The 14,010-nt window shown below is 35.3% G+C and overlaps 1 protein-coding gene across 4 annotated transcripts in view; it reads right to left on the reverse strand.

Annotated features, from left to right (window-relative positions):
• Nucleotides 1-14,010, reverse strand: part of BBS9 (Bardet-Biedl syndrome 9) — a 287,548-nt gene that overhangs the window by 145,489 nt on the left and 128,049 nt on the right. The window lies entirely within an intron of this gene.

Consider the following 14,010-nt stretch of genomic DNA (forward strand, 5'->3'; position numbering starts at 1 on the left):
TGTCTACATTCCCACATACTGGGCAATGAAACTTAATATGTACAAAGCACCAAAAACAGCCAAGCCAGCCACTCCTAATTATACTACAAATCATGAAAAATAAGAACAACATAAACATAAGAATCTTGAGTTTCACTAAAAGACAAAGAAACACATGATTAACTGTTGTCAGCATACAGTAGCTCAGAAGCTGGCCAATATGTCTCTCCAAATAAGTTGTAAAATTGCAGGCAAAAGCACTTAAATAAAAGCACTGACTTACAAGCTAACAGAAGTCAGGAAATTAAAAGTGGCTAGTATTCTGTCCTTGGCTCACACAGGTATGTTTTACTTTATACCACAGCCTTAACATTTTCCAACCCTTGTTCTTGTATTTCATTTCCATGTAAAACGGGTTTCTCAGTAGACCATAAAACTATCTTCTCCAATTCAAGGTCTGTTGACCTAGTAAGTCCAGTCAAATCCAAAGCAGCCTTTATGATTAATGAAAGAGTACACAAAGGCTACCTCTAAATGCAAAAAAAAAACTTGTTGGAAAACTGTTAAGGTGATCTTGTACAACTAAGAATTAATGGCTGCAAATAAGACTGCATTTGTCAGCGATTTTTATTGGTGCAAGGGGAGAATTGGAGGAAGAAGAAAAATTCTTTGCATGTTAAAAAAGCTGAGAGATGTTTGAAAATAAAAGTATTCTCATCTATAGCCTACAATGCAGAATGTTTCTACTGCCACAGTTGTAATATTCAGTAATGGCTTTCTGTGTAGTATTCTGCATATTTAAGGACCAAAAGGAACACCTTCAACAGGAGTGTGATACCAGTAATCCATCATTCTATGACCAGCGAGCGTTGCCGTGACTGCGACAATAAATGCCAGTCAAGACTCACGGAAAGAGGCATTATTAAATCATCCAAATCCTCCATATAACTGAAACAGATAAGAAAGATATTTAATTCATCCATTTTACTGTTTCACTGGGAAAGGCTGGGCTTCATGTTTTGCATATATACACTATTATTTTTCTCTTTTAGGTAATAGGTAGAGATTGGCACTTAGTTTAAACCAAATCAAACACACTGCAAGGTCTGAAGACCAAATGCAGACTTGTGATACTAGCATGGCTAATATTACATTAGTACACATCATTTGTGTTCTGAACAAACTGCCACAAAGGATCCTCAGATGTCATGGCATATCTGAGTGTGACCATAATTATACATTCAACCTCACTTTGGCATAAGGCTTCACCCAGAGTACCTTGTTTGTAGCCTGACACTTAGCTGCAACATGCCGCTCCCCAAGAGTTTAGCTGGTCAAACCCAAGGTCAACTAGACATAAATTGAGGCAGGATATGAGAGGACTTCCATATTGTTGTTGTTAAGATACACAAAACATATATATGTAGGGAGAAGTCTGATTTAGGGCTCTCTTGTCAGATTTGGTAGGTTTACATGGTGTACCTTCTTAACACATTTATAAAGGTAGTATATTTCAGAGATCTACAAATGAATAGTATTTGTCTTAAGCACCAATAAATAATTTTAACAGCACATCAAACTTGAACAAGATTCCTAAGTTGTGTGCATGAGCCAGACAAGTATTTGTGTACCTTTTACTTAAAAAGCCTTTATCTTTATTAATAATACTCCTAAGGCAACAGACATTTTCTCAGCTGCCTATGATGTAATTTATCCTGGAGTGACAATCAAGGCAGTTCTGAAAGAACTCAAATGTAATGTGAAATATACTGCATAAACTATGCAAAATTGGTGCCAGGCAAATTATGGGAATTCTTACAGCTGTTCACTCAGGAATTTGCCTGGCTATATCTTATTTCTTTGTTTTAGACACAACAGTGATTTCATCAGCTTTCAAAAAATGCTAGAATACATGAAAGTTCACAATATTAATTACAACCTTGGCATTTATGCTTATCTGAACTACCAGAGAACAGGTTTCTTTACATACGCTAATTCACAAGAAACACCAGCCATGTACCTCTCAGCACTCTGCTTTTATAGCAATTTTTAAAAATTATCTTATTGTTACATATGCAAACCTGTAATCCACTAATCCATGCCTACTGACCTGGTAGTATCCAACACAGGTATAGACCATCAGCAAATTTGGCCAGGAATTTACTGTGGTACCAGTCTTCCTAACTCATATTCTTCAAGCATATTCTCTATTTCTAACTGATCTATTTGTCTCAAAGAGGAGATAGCCACAGAAGCCATAAACTAGACATGCAACATGTGCCTGTGGTGTCAGAAATGGAAATGACAAGCTTTCCTTGTGAGTGTCCCAGCTAAGAAAGAATTTATAAAGTCCTTAGGAGACCTTTTGGAAAGAATCAGAATAAAAGAAAATAAAAAGGCAAACCAATAGACTCAATATCTATACAGCACCCAGAAAAAAAAGGACCAAAATAGTTCTGAAGTCTTAATGTAGTACATCTGAACAATATGAAGAGACAATATATTTTTTAAGAAAATGTTTTCTAAGTTTCTTCTTGGTTGAAGAATTATTATTGTAGCAACATAAAACCAGTCTAATTTAACATAATGCATTAGAAACACCAGTCACAGATTATCTGGAATCTTCTACAACTCACTTCTGCATTTAAAAAAAAAAAAAAAAAACAAACAGAAAAACCAAAGCAAAAGCCCCTCCACACAAACAAAAAACAAAAACCTACCAAAGGGATAAACTAAAAAAACAGGGAACTGGCAAAATCCTACAGACTAGTGGAATCCAAGTCTGATGAAAATCCAGACAAGTGACTCAAGCTTAAATACATTCCAAATCTATAAAGTGCCTAAGAAGGAAATTTGTATTGTGTACACAACAGAAAAATCACAGCTAAAGTTCTTACATTAAACCTGCTCTCTCTAGTCATATCTTTCTTTAAATCATTTATGATGCATAATGTTCATAATATTAACTGATTTGATTTTAACTTCTACCACCTTTTAAAGAAATCCAGTTCTAATAGGAATTCACAGACTGATGAAAATAGTATCAAAGTGAGGATATACTTGAACATCCCAGACAAAGAACAAAAAAACAGAATAAAAAACAACAAAAAAAGGAAGAAAATTAGTATAATATGTAGTTCTAGAAAAATAGTTCAAAACCATAGATGAATCAATTTTACTTTAAATTATGGAAACCATCCTTATTTGTGAGATGGTACTCTGAAGTCAACCTGTTACAGCATATGCCACAGCACATGCTGCAGTCAAGACAGGGACAATACAGAGTATCATCACACAGTTTCAGAAGGCTTTAAGCATTCACCCAAACAGAGTAACAACCCATCACATCCAGAAGGCTGCAAGCATCTGCTCTTCCTTGTCCTTCAGCAGAGCCTTTATACCCCTCATGCTGATGCACGGCACCTGTGTGCCCTCTGTTCCCTGTGGTTGGTCAGTGCCCCTGGGCACTCCATGGCTCGTTGCTGTCAGTGCTGCTCACCTGACCTGCACAGCTGTACCCACTGGGGTGAGGCTCGGCCACAGCCCCACTCACAACTGCCACAAACTGTGTACCTACATCAACCTACTCTGAAGAGCTTTTATGGACATCTTGTCAAGGGTTTGGACTTAGAAAATTTGCCTACTCCAAACATATTACAATTTATTTGAAACATAAGAAATAAAAGCCAAACAAGAGACAAAAGAAAATGCAAATCCCAGAGAAGTACAAGGTAACATCTTGATAACCCTGACCACAATATGATCAATCAAGCTCTGTTGGGATCCTGGGAAAACCAATATATAAGGTAAAAGCTGTGAAGAACAACAAATAAAAGACTACAAAAATGAATCAAGATTGTACAGAAAACTGTATGAGATCTGTTTATAATATTTATCAAACTGGTCTGAGTATAGCAAAACAGATCTGTGCAGTTATTTAATATTAAGTATTTATGCCAGCAACTATTTTCCAGCTATTTAAGAACATCTAATTCAAATATTATTCTCTCACATTTCGAGGTTAATAGACTGCAAAAAATCAGATTTAGCAAAAATCCATTGTGAATAAAGTGGGTTAATTTAAAAGTCTGTCACAGACACACTTGTAATTCCTGCACAGCTGCGCTGCAATGGCCAGTCATAACAGAAACAGCAACTTTATCTGTTCAATGTAGAAATATTTATTCAATAGGAAATCTCCAGCAGCATAAACAACTCTCTACAAGAACTTTTCACTTAGAGTCCTACTTGGTAAACATATATTGATAGCCTATGGCAACTTCACCTGAGGAAAATCTCTATGACAGATTCTTTCCTGGAAAGTACACTTGCCATTTAAAAGTTTCTCTGGTATTTTTATCCTCTTAAGTTCAATTCACAAATGACCAAACACTTCTGCATTGAATTTAAATATAGTTTTTGGAGGATTCTATTCTATGGACATTTAACTTAAAAACAAGATTTGCCAAACTCTCCTTCTACAGTGTCTTCAGGTATGGAAAGAAAGTTAAAAATGCATGTGGCTTAGTAATCAAAATTGTGGTTTTAAAATTGTCTTATAGAATAGGCAGTACTTTTCTTTTAAGAATGTGCTCTTAAACTAATCTAATGGAAAAATCAAACTGTAGAACAGCAATATTAAAAGCAGTGGGTGTTTTAGAAATCTAGCAAAGTGAGCATTACTAAATAAAGATTCTGAAAGCTGCATGCATGAGGACGATGGCCTCTATCTTTTGAGATTTTAATTTATTTTTCAAGTCAAATTCTGAGGAAAAGTCCTGCTCACAGAAACAAGTTATGGTAATCAGCAGCTGTAGGGTTTTCTGTATTAATGAAACAACTAGTAACATGATTAAAGACTGTAAGAAAGCAAAACTCTGGGTGGGGAACAGAGTCATAATATTTCTAACACTGCTTAACTCTTAGATACTTTTGAGATTAGTAATTTACTCTCAGGAAAGTGTGTGCTTAACAAAAAATTATATACCAGGATGAATATAGATGATGGTTCCATTAGCTCCTCCATTAAAATTTAACCCCTGTATACTGCAGCCAAATTTCCCTATGGGCTGCATCCTTTCACATCAGATGTTATTCATTTGCACAGAAAGGCTTTCAAAAAAAGGTTAAAATTAGATTAGAATTAGATCAGTAGGTTTCTTCTTGACAAGTAGTCTGTGTTACTCAACTCTTCTTTCAAATTGTCTCATAGCTCAAAATTGGAGCAGTACAGAGTGTTTCCTGACATCTCATTTGTTGGGGTTTTCTTCCTGGACAACTGTGGTCCTTTAAAAATGGGTGAAAGGCAAGGAAAATGGCATATTTTTTCAAAAGATCAATTTTAGGTATCTAATTCTACAGTTATTCATCTAATGATGCTTATTTGTTTTAATATTAGTGCATCCCATCTGGAATAGTGAAAGTTCATGCACTTCATGGGTTTCTGTAGATACTATTCCCCAATCCTGAATTTTTGTGAGATTTTTTTTCATCTTAATTTTCTTTCTAGCTTATGACCACTGGCCCCTTCTGAGAACTGATGAAAGAAACTCTTGCAAGCACTACATGAATGGAATGGCATGACTTCTTTTGTTGCCAGCTTCAGAAGTCTGTTGTTTTGATTTTTAGCACTGAAATCATCTAACACTTCATCTTTCTTTTCCTCAGTAACTTTTCACCAGTTCATTAGGAAAACTGAGGTGCTATTTGGGTCTTGCAGCAGTTGTCAAAGCTGTCTGCAGACAAGAAAACACAGCAGGAGTTGTGCATCTTGCTGAAAAATGCTACATATCCAGCAATAGGTCTGCCATACATGAACTCTACAATTAGGATCAGCAAGAAAACTTTAAATATGGGGAAAAGGAAACAAACCTAGTTACATTCAGCCTGGTGGAAAAAAGTAGATAAAACATATGCTAAAACAAGGTTATTGAAACTTCTCATTGGATCTCAGCCCATACTCCATCTTTATATCACTGATATTCTTGGAGATGAACTTTTCATGTTTCAGTATATTTCTTATTAGGTTACTAATACAATATGCTGTGAAATACTGACAAATGAGATTTTGTTTCCAAAACCTGTGAAATATGGAAGCACACACACTAAAATATATCTGGGAAAAAAACTTGATAAAAGGTTTGTTTCCTATTTAAATTCCCACATTAATTTAGATCCACACACCACTATCTTTAAACTCAGTTGTGTTGCTTCAAATTGTAGAACATTTATTTTCCCAAAATGCACAGGTGAGGACAAAGAGGATAGCGGTAAACTGGACTTGCATTTGAAAGACAACTTTCAAATTTATGCTAGGGGTGTTTTTTCCTACAACAGTATCTTAAGCAAAGTTCATTAACTCCACTTTTTTTACAGATTTGATTTATAAGCTGTTTTACTTTTGAGGTATCTAAACCATGTTTTTGGCTTTATTAAACTTTCACTTCATTTAAAAATCCAGGAGACAATGAAGGACATAAATTATGCAATCTTTATGTCCCTTTAATCTGGCCTATTTTAAGGTAAGTCACTACCTGTGCAAATGTAAGAGAATACTGGTATATCATTCTTAATCTAGGAATTAAGACAAAGTACCTTGCCACTAACTAAAAGGAAAAAAATCCATCTGAAAAAATGACTACTCTAAAATCATGGTAAAAGAAAAGTGAGTTTTTTTCTGGGATCTTGTAACAAGACGAAAAATTCATATGATGTCTTCTGTATGATATCCCTATGTACCTTTCTGTATCTCTCTGTGTGACATGATATCTTTGTGAATTCCAGTAGACAGATTATACAACAGCACACCATGTGAAAATAGCTATAGGTTATGTAGTAATGACCAAAAATGCTACATGATTGCAACTTAGAACCAAAAACAACCATCAGCAACTTCAGAACCAAAAACAGTCTCACCACAACTGGTTCTCCCCACTTCCCCCAAAAAACAAAGATTAACTTGGTGATTTGATCTTTATACACCCTCTCAGAAACATTTGTGTCCATGAGATCAAAAGGAAATTATTAATTTAGCTGTGTACCATTGTCACATTTTCAGTATAAACAGAGAGCTTCACAAAATTATTGGGAGGTATGGTTAAATACAATGCTACTAACATAGCACTACAATATTTATAATAAAAGTATCATAGTTTTGAACTGATGCGAGACAATCAGAAAGTAAAACCAACAATAAATATGCAATTTTAAATTCTATAAACTCTGTCCTATTAGAAAACAAAAAGGTCATACTCCAACAATGAGGAAACATTTGTTTTCTCAGTATACAAGCAATTCCATCAGAATTTTACAGTCAATCATAAATCCCATTACATTTCTAAAATACTAGAACAGTACTGATCATTACACAGAATCACAGAATGGTTCAGGTTGGAAGGGACTTTTGGGATCCTCCAGTTCCATAGGCAGGGACACCTTCCACTAGACCAGGTTGCCCAAAGGCCCATCCAAGCTGGCCTTGAACACTTCCATGGACGGGGGGTACACAATCTGTTCCAGTGCACCACCACCCTTCTAGCAAAGAATTTTTTCCTATTGTCTAATCCAAACCTACCCTCCTTCAATTTAAGGCCATTCCCCCTTGACCTAACCCTACATGCCCTTGTGAAAAATCTCTATACTTCTTGTAAACCCTTTTACTGGAAGGTTGCATAGCAATAGTCTGAGGATCTTTCAATTAGGACCCAATATCAAGGGAATTCTTTACTGACAATAAACTTCTTTAAAAGAAAAAAGAAAAGAAAAGCAAAAGAAAGAGCTACTGATCATATATATTGGGTGCTAAGATCCTTTGCTGAACAACATTTCTGTAATCACTGTAATGCATCACTCTTGTCATTAAGCAGTTTAGATGACAACTGATCTGAACTCCTGGTATGCACCACATACTCAGTAATTACTACTACACTAAAATGGCTCTTTGTACCTGAACTAGACAGATCACCCTAACAAAGAGAAAGTTTAGAGGTCCCCATCACAATATTACATAAAGAAAGATGTCTGATAACAGAAGCTTATTTAATTTATCAAGCAAAGAGTACATCTCTTACAATTGCAGTACTTTGCAGGGTACCCAAATTACTTTAAAAGGTGATGATATATGCTGGATGCAAACTAATCAATGCAGAACACAGTCCTGCCTTGACTAATTTACACCAAGAAATAAGATTCCTAAGTAGGTCTCTGCTTACAAGAGACACAGTGCACTGAAGATTAACTTCAGATCTCCAATATCAGCAGAAAAAATGAGTGCTCAAGTTAAAATTAATTCTCAAAATTTTTCAATTAAAATACATATAACCAATAGATATGTCAGATTCTCCATTCGCATAAGCTTTTTACCAAGGTTGAATGCTTGTTCTGACCTTGATACAATTTTCAGGGAATACAACTAAACATGCCAAGAATACAATTCTTTCTGTCCTTTGAACTTTGACAATTCATAATGCATACCAAACCTATTTCTGCATAATTTTGTTTAAATCAATTTTATGCCATCTGGAAGAAATAGAGAAAGCTTTATTTTTTGAAAACCATTACTATTGCCAACCACTAGAAGCAAGCCTGTTAAAAAAATAGAATCTTACAGCCCATTCTTATTAAACACCAGAAAAAGGGAAAATTATTTAAAAAATTAAAATATAATTGGGCATAGCTTCGTTTTATAATCTTTTGAAGTGGAAAGCATCAGATAAAGATATGTTCTAGATTTTTGGTAATCCATAAAAACTTCTGATAGACCACACAAAGCCTTCCTTTCTCAGACCAAGAGAATATTGGCACTTTTCTACTCAGAGAATTCACTGTGAGGAATCACATTAATTTAGCTACAAATGAAGATCACTAGACAGTGGTGCAATGTGTTCAACTAGCTATTGCTGCCATAACCCACTGTCTTCTCAATAAATAAAATTAACTGCATGAAGAGAATGATTACCAGACACTTTAAGGAACTGTGATAGTGCTGGCAGTAGTGGTAAGACCACCTCTTTTTGGTGGGTTCAAATTCCCTCTTTTGTCCAAGTTACTTAACATTTGATCTTTTGTGTTTAGACATTCCAACATTGTCAAATAATCAATGAGTTTGAAACTCTCCTTTTAAGGATAACAAAAGCAGAAACAGTTGCAGTAATTTAGTGGCTTTACAATCACATGTCCTTCTGTCCACCTGCTCATATTAAGAGCAACTGAGAGAGCTGGGGATGTTTAGCCTGGAGAAAAGGAGGTTCGGGGGAGACCTTATCACACTCTTTGCTTCTCTGAAAGGAGACTGTAGCCAGGTGGGAGGTGGCCTCTTCTCCTGTACAACCAGCAACAGGACAAGACAACAAAGTCTCAAGCTGCACCCGAGGAGGTTCAGGTTGGACATCAGAAGGGGCTGCCCAGGGAGATGGTGGAGTCACCAAGCCTGGAGGGGTTCAGGAAATGACTGCATGTGACAAAGGTTGGACTCCAGGATCTTGCAAGTCTTTGCCAATCATAAAGCTTCTATGATTCTAGTTATCTCTGGTATACTCTGGTCCTCTTGAAAGCAGGCTAGCAGGCAGAGCACTGATTTCAATATCAAAACATACTATAAAAGAATGTTTGAGGTACTTGAACCATGGTCTCTTTCTTCTCTTATTGTCCACCTGAGTCACATACACAAGCAGGAGCAAAGGACATCGACAGGAACCAGGCCCCACTACTCCATTTTTAACCTTTCTCCCTAATACAGGACTTTCCCTGCCCAGGGAGATTGGCAATCTCATTTCTTCACCTTCTTACCCTCACTCAACAAACTTATGTTATCCTGAACCAAATTAAACTTCAGGCTCAGACTGATCTTTTTTATCAGGGGTTTATTGGGAAAAGCTGAAAGCACCTTCCTTTTATTTTAGTGATTAAGGGTTTAAGGCTTACTAGCTTTTTGCCCCCATTTCTTTTAGACTTAGCTGGTTCACTGTACCAGAAGAGTCTTTTTGAATGGTTCTGTTGCATGGTACTGATTCAAATAGGAGGAAGACTTATCTATTCATTTTTATCATTAAAAAAATGTTAGTGCGTGTCATTTAATGTAATATTTCAAGCTGGATAAAAGGCAAATTTCATGTGTTTTTCTCTCTAAAACCACTTATCTGCAGATGTATTGTCCATCTTGTTTCTAAAAAGATGGAGGGGAATAAACATATCTGCTGTAAATTTGTCTCTTCACAAAAATAAAGAATACAACCATATGAAAAACTGGCTCCAAGTTATCCACCATCACAGTCCAATGCCTTGTGGTGGTTCTGTGGGATTTTTTTGGTTTATTTGGTTTTCAGTGAGGTTTTTTGTTACATTTAAGAAATTTTCACTAAAAAATAATTTGTACTAGCCTATGGCAAACAAGAAAATATTAAATATTTCAGTCTCTTTTTAAATATTTTCTTTTGGTATACAAAGTTGGAATTTTGCATTTAAGAAGTGGTTACAATGACAAGTGGAATATAGAAAATACAAGGCGCAAAAAACTAATTCCAGATTATTTTTATGGCAATCAAGAGCTAGGCTGGATTAATTACAAGAATTAAAGCTACAATTTCCAATAAATTCTAAAAATTAGAGTTCATTAAAATTACTCTTGTCAAAGATATAATTATTAGCTCAAAGCTTTGGAAGTTCTGGATGGCAACAGAAAATTCAGAGAAAATGTGTTCTAAGGTCAGTCATTACAAAATTGATACTGCTGAAATTACAGAAATAACCTTGCCTTTGATTTTGAGACTTTAATGTCAGTAAAGGATTCTTTCCACAAAACGGTACTCAAGAACTCTAGAGTAAAACCCATTTGCTATCATGCATAAAACCTAGCAGGCTATCTAGTCTTTCCCAAATGATTTTTTCTTTTTCCTTGTGAATTACATTCAGATCATCTTCATACAGTAAGCAGAGACACTTTTGATAGTAACTCCTGTGACTTTTACAGGCACTTCGGTAATGTTTTCTGACACCATTTCTTTTTCATCATTGCCTTAAAGTACATTTTTCAACTTTATCTAATCAACACTGTGAAGTGGTAAATTTATAGTCCCTAACGTAAGTTAATTACTGTAAATCATGGAGTCAATTAAAATATGCATTTCACCCTCAGGCATATTTTTCTTTCAAATTACAACTTCAATAAAATCCTGAGATCTAATACAGACATTTACTTGGTTGGTATGACTCCAAACATAAATAAAGAGAGATGGAAATGTACTTCCTCAACACTGGTTTATAGCTTTTACTGCTTTCTATAGTAACACAAATGTGACTACAACAAGCAAGGAATTATTCTGAGCAATGAAGCACTCGTATGTAATTATTTGGTAATATCAGGAAAACTATGAAAATATTGACTCTTCAGTGAAGTTGCTGTTGATGGCTGTATTGCCAAGGGCCCTCCATCAGTCTTAAAGTCAGAATGTTTGTATCGACAGACATATTATCCCTTTGTAATGTCTTAAACAAAGAAAGCATTAATACCTTAACGATCAGGAATATGAGCCATCAGTCAATCCAGACACCATCCAACCATTATATCAAACTACCCCATGTAGCATGAACCCTTTGAACCCTTTAAATTAGCCTGGACAAATTCCCTCCTCTCCCAAACGGATTTCCTATTGTAAACATATACTTTATCACAAACTCAGCATTTTTCAAATCTTTTTCTATCCAGACAACACAGCTTGGTAAAGGATAATCACTGAAAAACACCCCTTAGAAATGTGAGGGGGCTTTTTTGTTTCAGACTTTATAGTACTTCAAATTGCTGTCAGTCCCTGTTACAAGCTAATAACAAATATTTTAGTCTAGCAGAACAGTGACCAACTCTCCTGAAAAAAATTAGTTGTGTAACAAAATCTCTGGTACATTTTTAACATTATTAACAAATAATGGATTCTTTTGTCTCCAAAAGCACTCTAAAGTGTTTTTCTACCATACAATTCAACAGATAGAAAAATATAGGACTCAAAACCAGTATGTATGTGAAAGTATCGTTTTCATGCAGCTGTAACACTATGCTCTGAAATAGCATTAATATATTCTTCTATAATCTGAATATGGATTTTATTGTAGTCCCACAGTAACAAAGTACATTGGACAAAAGTGCACCTAACTTCCCTGCAACTACTTTGCTTCAGTTTTGGCATCAATTTCTTAGTGACTTCATTAGCAGAAGATTTAGCTCATTTATCCTACTGAGACCTGAGAGATCTCATTCAATTTCTGATGCTATACTTCTACAACTGTGCAGCATTTATGAAAGAATCACTGAAAAAGAGGAATGTCCTTGTACTTCCAATATTGAACAACCCTTTCAGTCAGTTTTATCAAAGCAGTGCTATTTAGGCTGTTAGTTAGAATTTTACTGCCAGAAACAATGCATGATGCCAAATATAAGTTATTCACATAAAATATTTCCAGTTTGCTGTATTTCTTCCACTATATCTTTGTAGACGGGAAAACCCAAATTTTATACGTTCTTAGACAAAGTTTGCAGCAACAGAAACCATTTAGCACTCTGAGAAAAAATGGTGACACAATGAGAACAGAGAATGCCACTTTCACATTTCCTAAATGTCTAACTGAAGTGATTGCCAAGTCTAGAAAACAAGATACAATCTGTTCTAAATGAAATGGCATGTATGAGAATAATGTTGATGTTATGGTAAAAGAGGCATTTCTTTTTATGTTAACAGTGTATTCCAAACATTTCCCTTTTTTAAGAAAACACTTCCATAGTTTATTGCTCACAAGGCAGAAAATTTTCTGGAGATGTAGACTGCATCCAAACTGTCTTCTAACACATTCCCTCAAAATAAAAATACAACAAACCATTGTGCAGAATTGTTTAAAGAGTAAATAAAAATTCTTCAGAGTATTTTCTTTCACCAGTGTTCTACTTCACTGCTTACAAGGAAACCTGAACACTAGCTAGAAGCTTCTGTCTGTAAATATCATTGGTATGTCAGAAGATTTCCCCATTCCCTGCCTAAACTTCTTAAATTACATTCAGATTTCTGTGGTACCATAACAACTTCAATATGGCACGTAATTCAGTATTTTGTAAAGATTTTGTTTCTATTTTCACCTCCAGTTGTTAGTTTACATTTTTCATCCTGACTGCTCTGCAGGATATACATGCTTACAATGCTTACATGAAGTCTTGCAGCTTCAACATAGAACAATGTTAACCACCACGTTAAAACCACACCGAGATAGAGGCTGAAGCAAAATCCTGCATTACAGGATACAACAAATTGCACCATATTTCATCAAAACGTGCATCAAAGCAACTCAATTCCTGATGGCAAAATAAAAATTAGTCATGAAAAAAAAATGTTTGCTTGGGCTTTTAGGAGATTCATAGGAACTTTCTTTGGATTCAGCTCATGGGAATGCACGTTCCTCAGTTTCGAAGCTTGATTTTCCAAGTTTAAATGAGGACTAAATCCAAAAAAAATTTCAACAAAACTGTTTTGCTTTGCCTGCTATGAGTCAATATCATGTAAAATGCCAAAACACTTTTTGCCCCCCAGGTGGAAATGGCAGAAGATCCTAGATTCACTTTGAACCCAGCACAAGCTTTCTAAAAGACCACAAACCATTCTAAGTACTCCAGGTATGCACAAAAATCTGGATTCACTGTACATTGCAAAAACCCTGTGCAGAGCATGAAAATTAAATTAATGTGTACTTAAGATAATTGTTGAAACTAACTGGGGATCAACTCTTAATTAAGTCAAGAACATTCTTTAATTCAACTAAAGCAGTGTTTAGTTGTGGACCTTAAGTGTGGATATAAACAGCATTACTTGTCTTCACACACCAATCTCCAGATTTTATACACAATCTTACCTGGTCACACTCATTAAATCAAAACAGAATTAGCAAGACATCACCAGAATACAAAACTATATAGAGCATGGTTTGGAGTACAAGGAAATTGTCTATTCACAGTATTTTGCTTAGATAACTTTCATCCCTTATATAAACCACTGTAAA

This window comes from Passer montanus, unplaced genomic scaffold (assembly GCF_014805655.1).
Source record: "Passer montanus isolate IOZ18808 unplaced genomic scaffold, ASM1480565v1 scaffold32, whole genome shotgun sequence".
NCBI classification, from domain to species: Eukaryota; Metazoa; Chordata; class Aves; order Passeriformes; family Passeridae; genus Passer; species Passer montanus.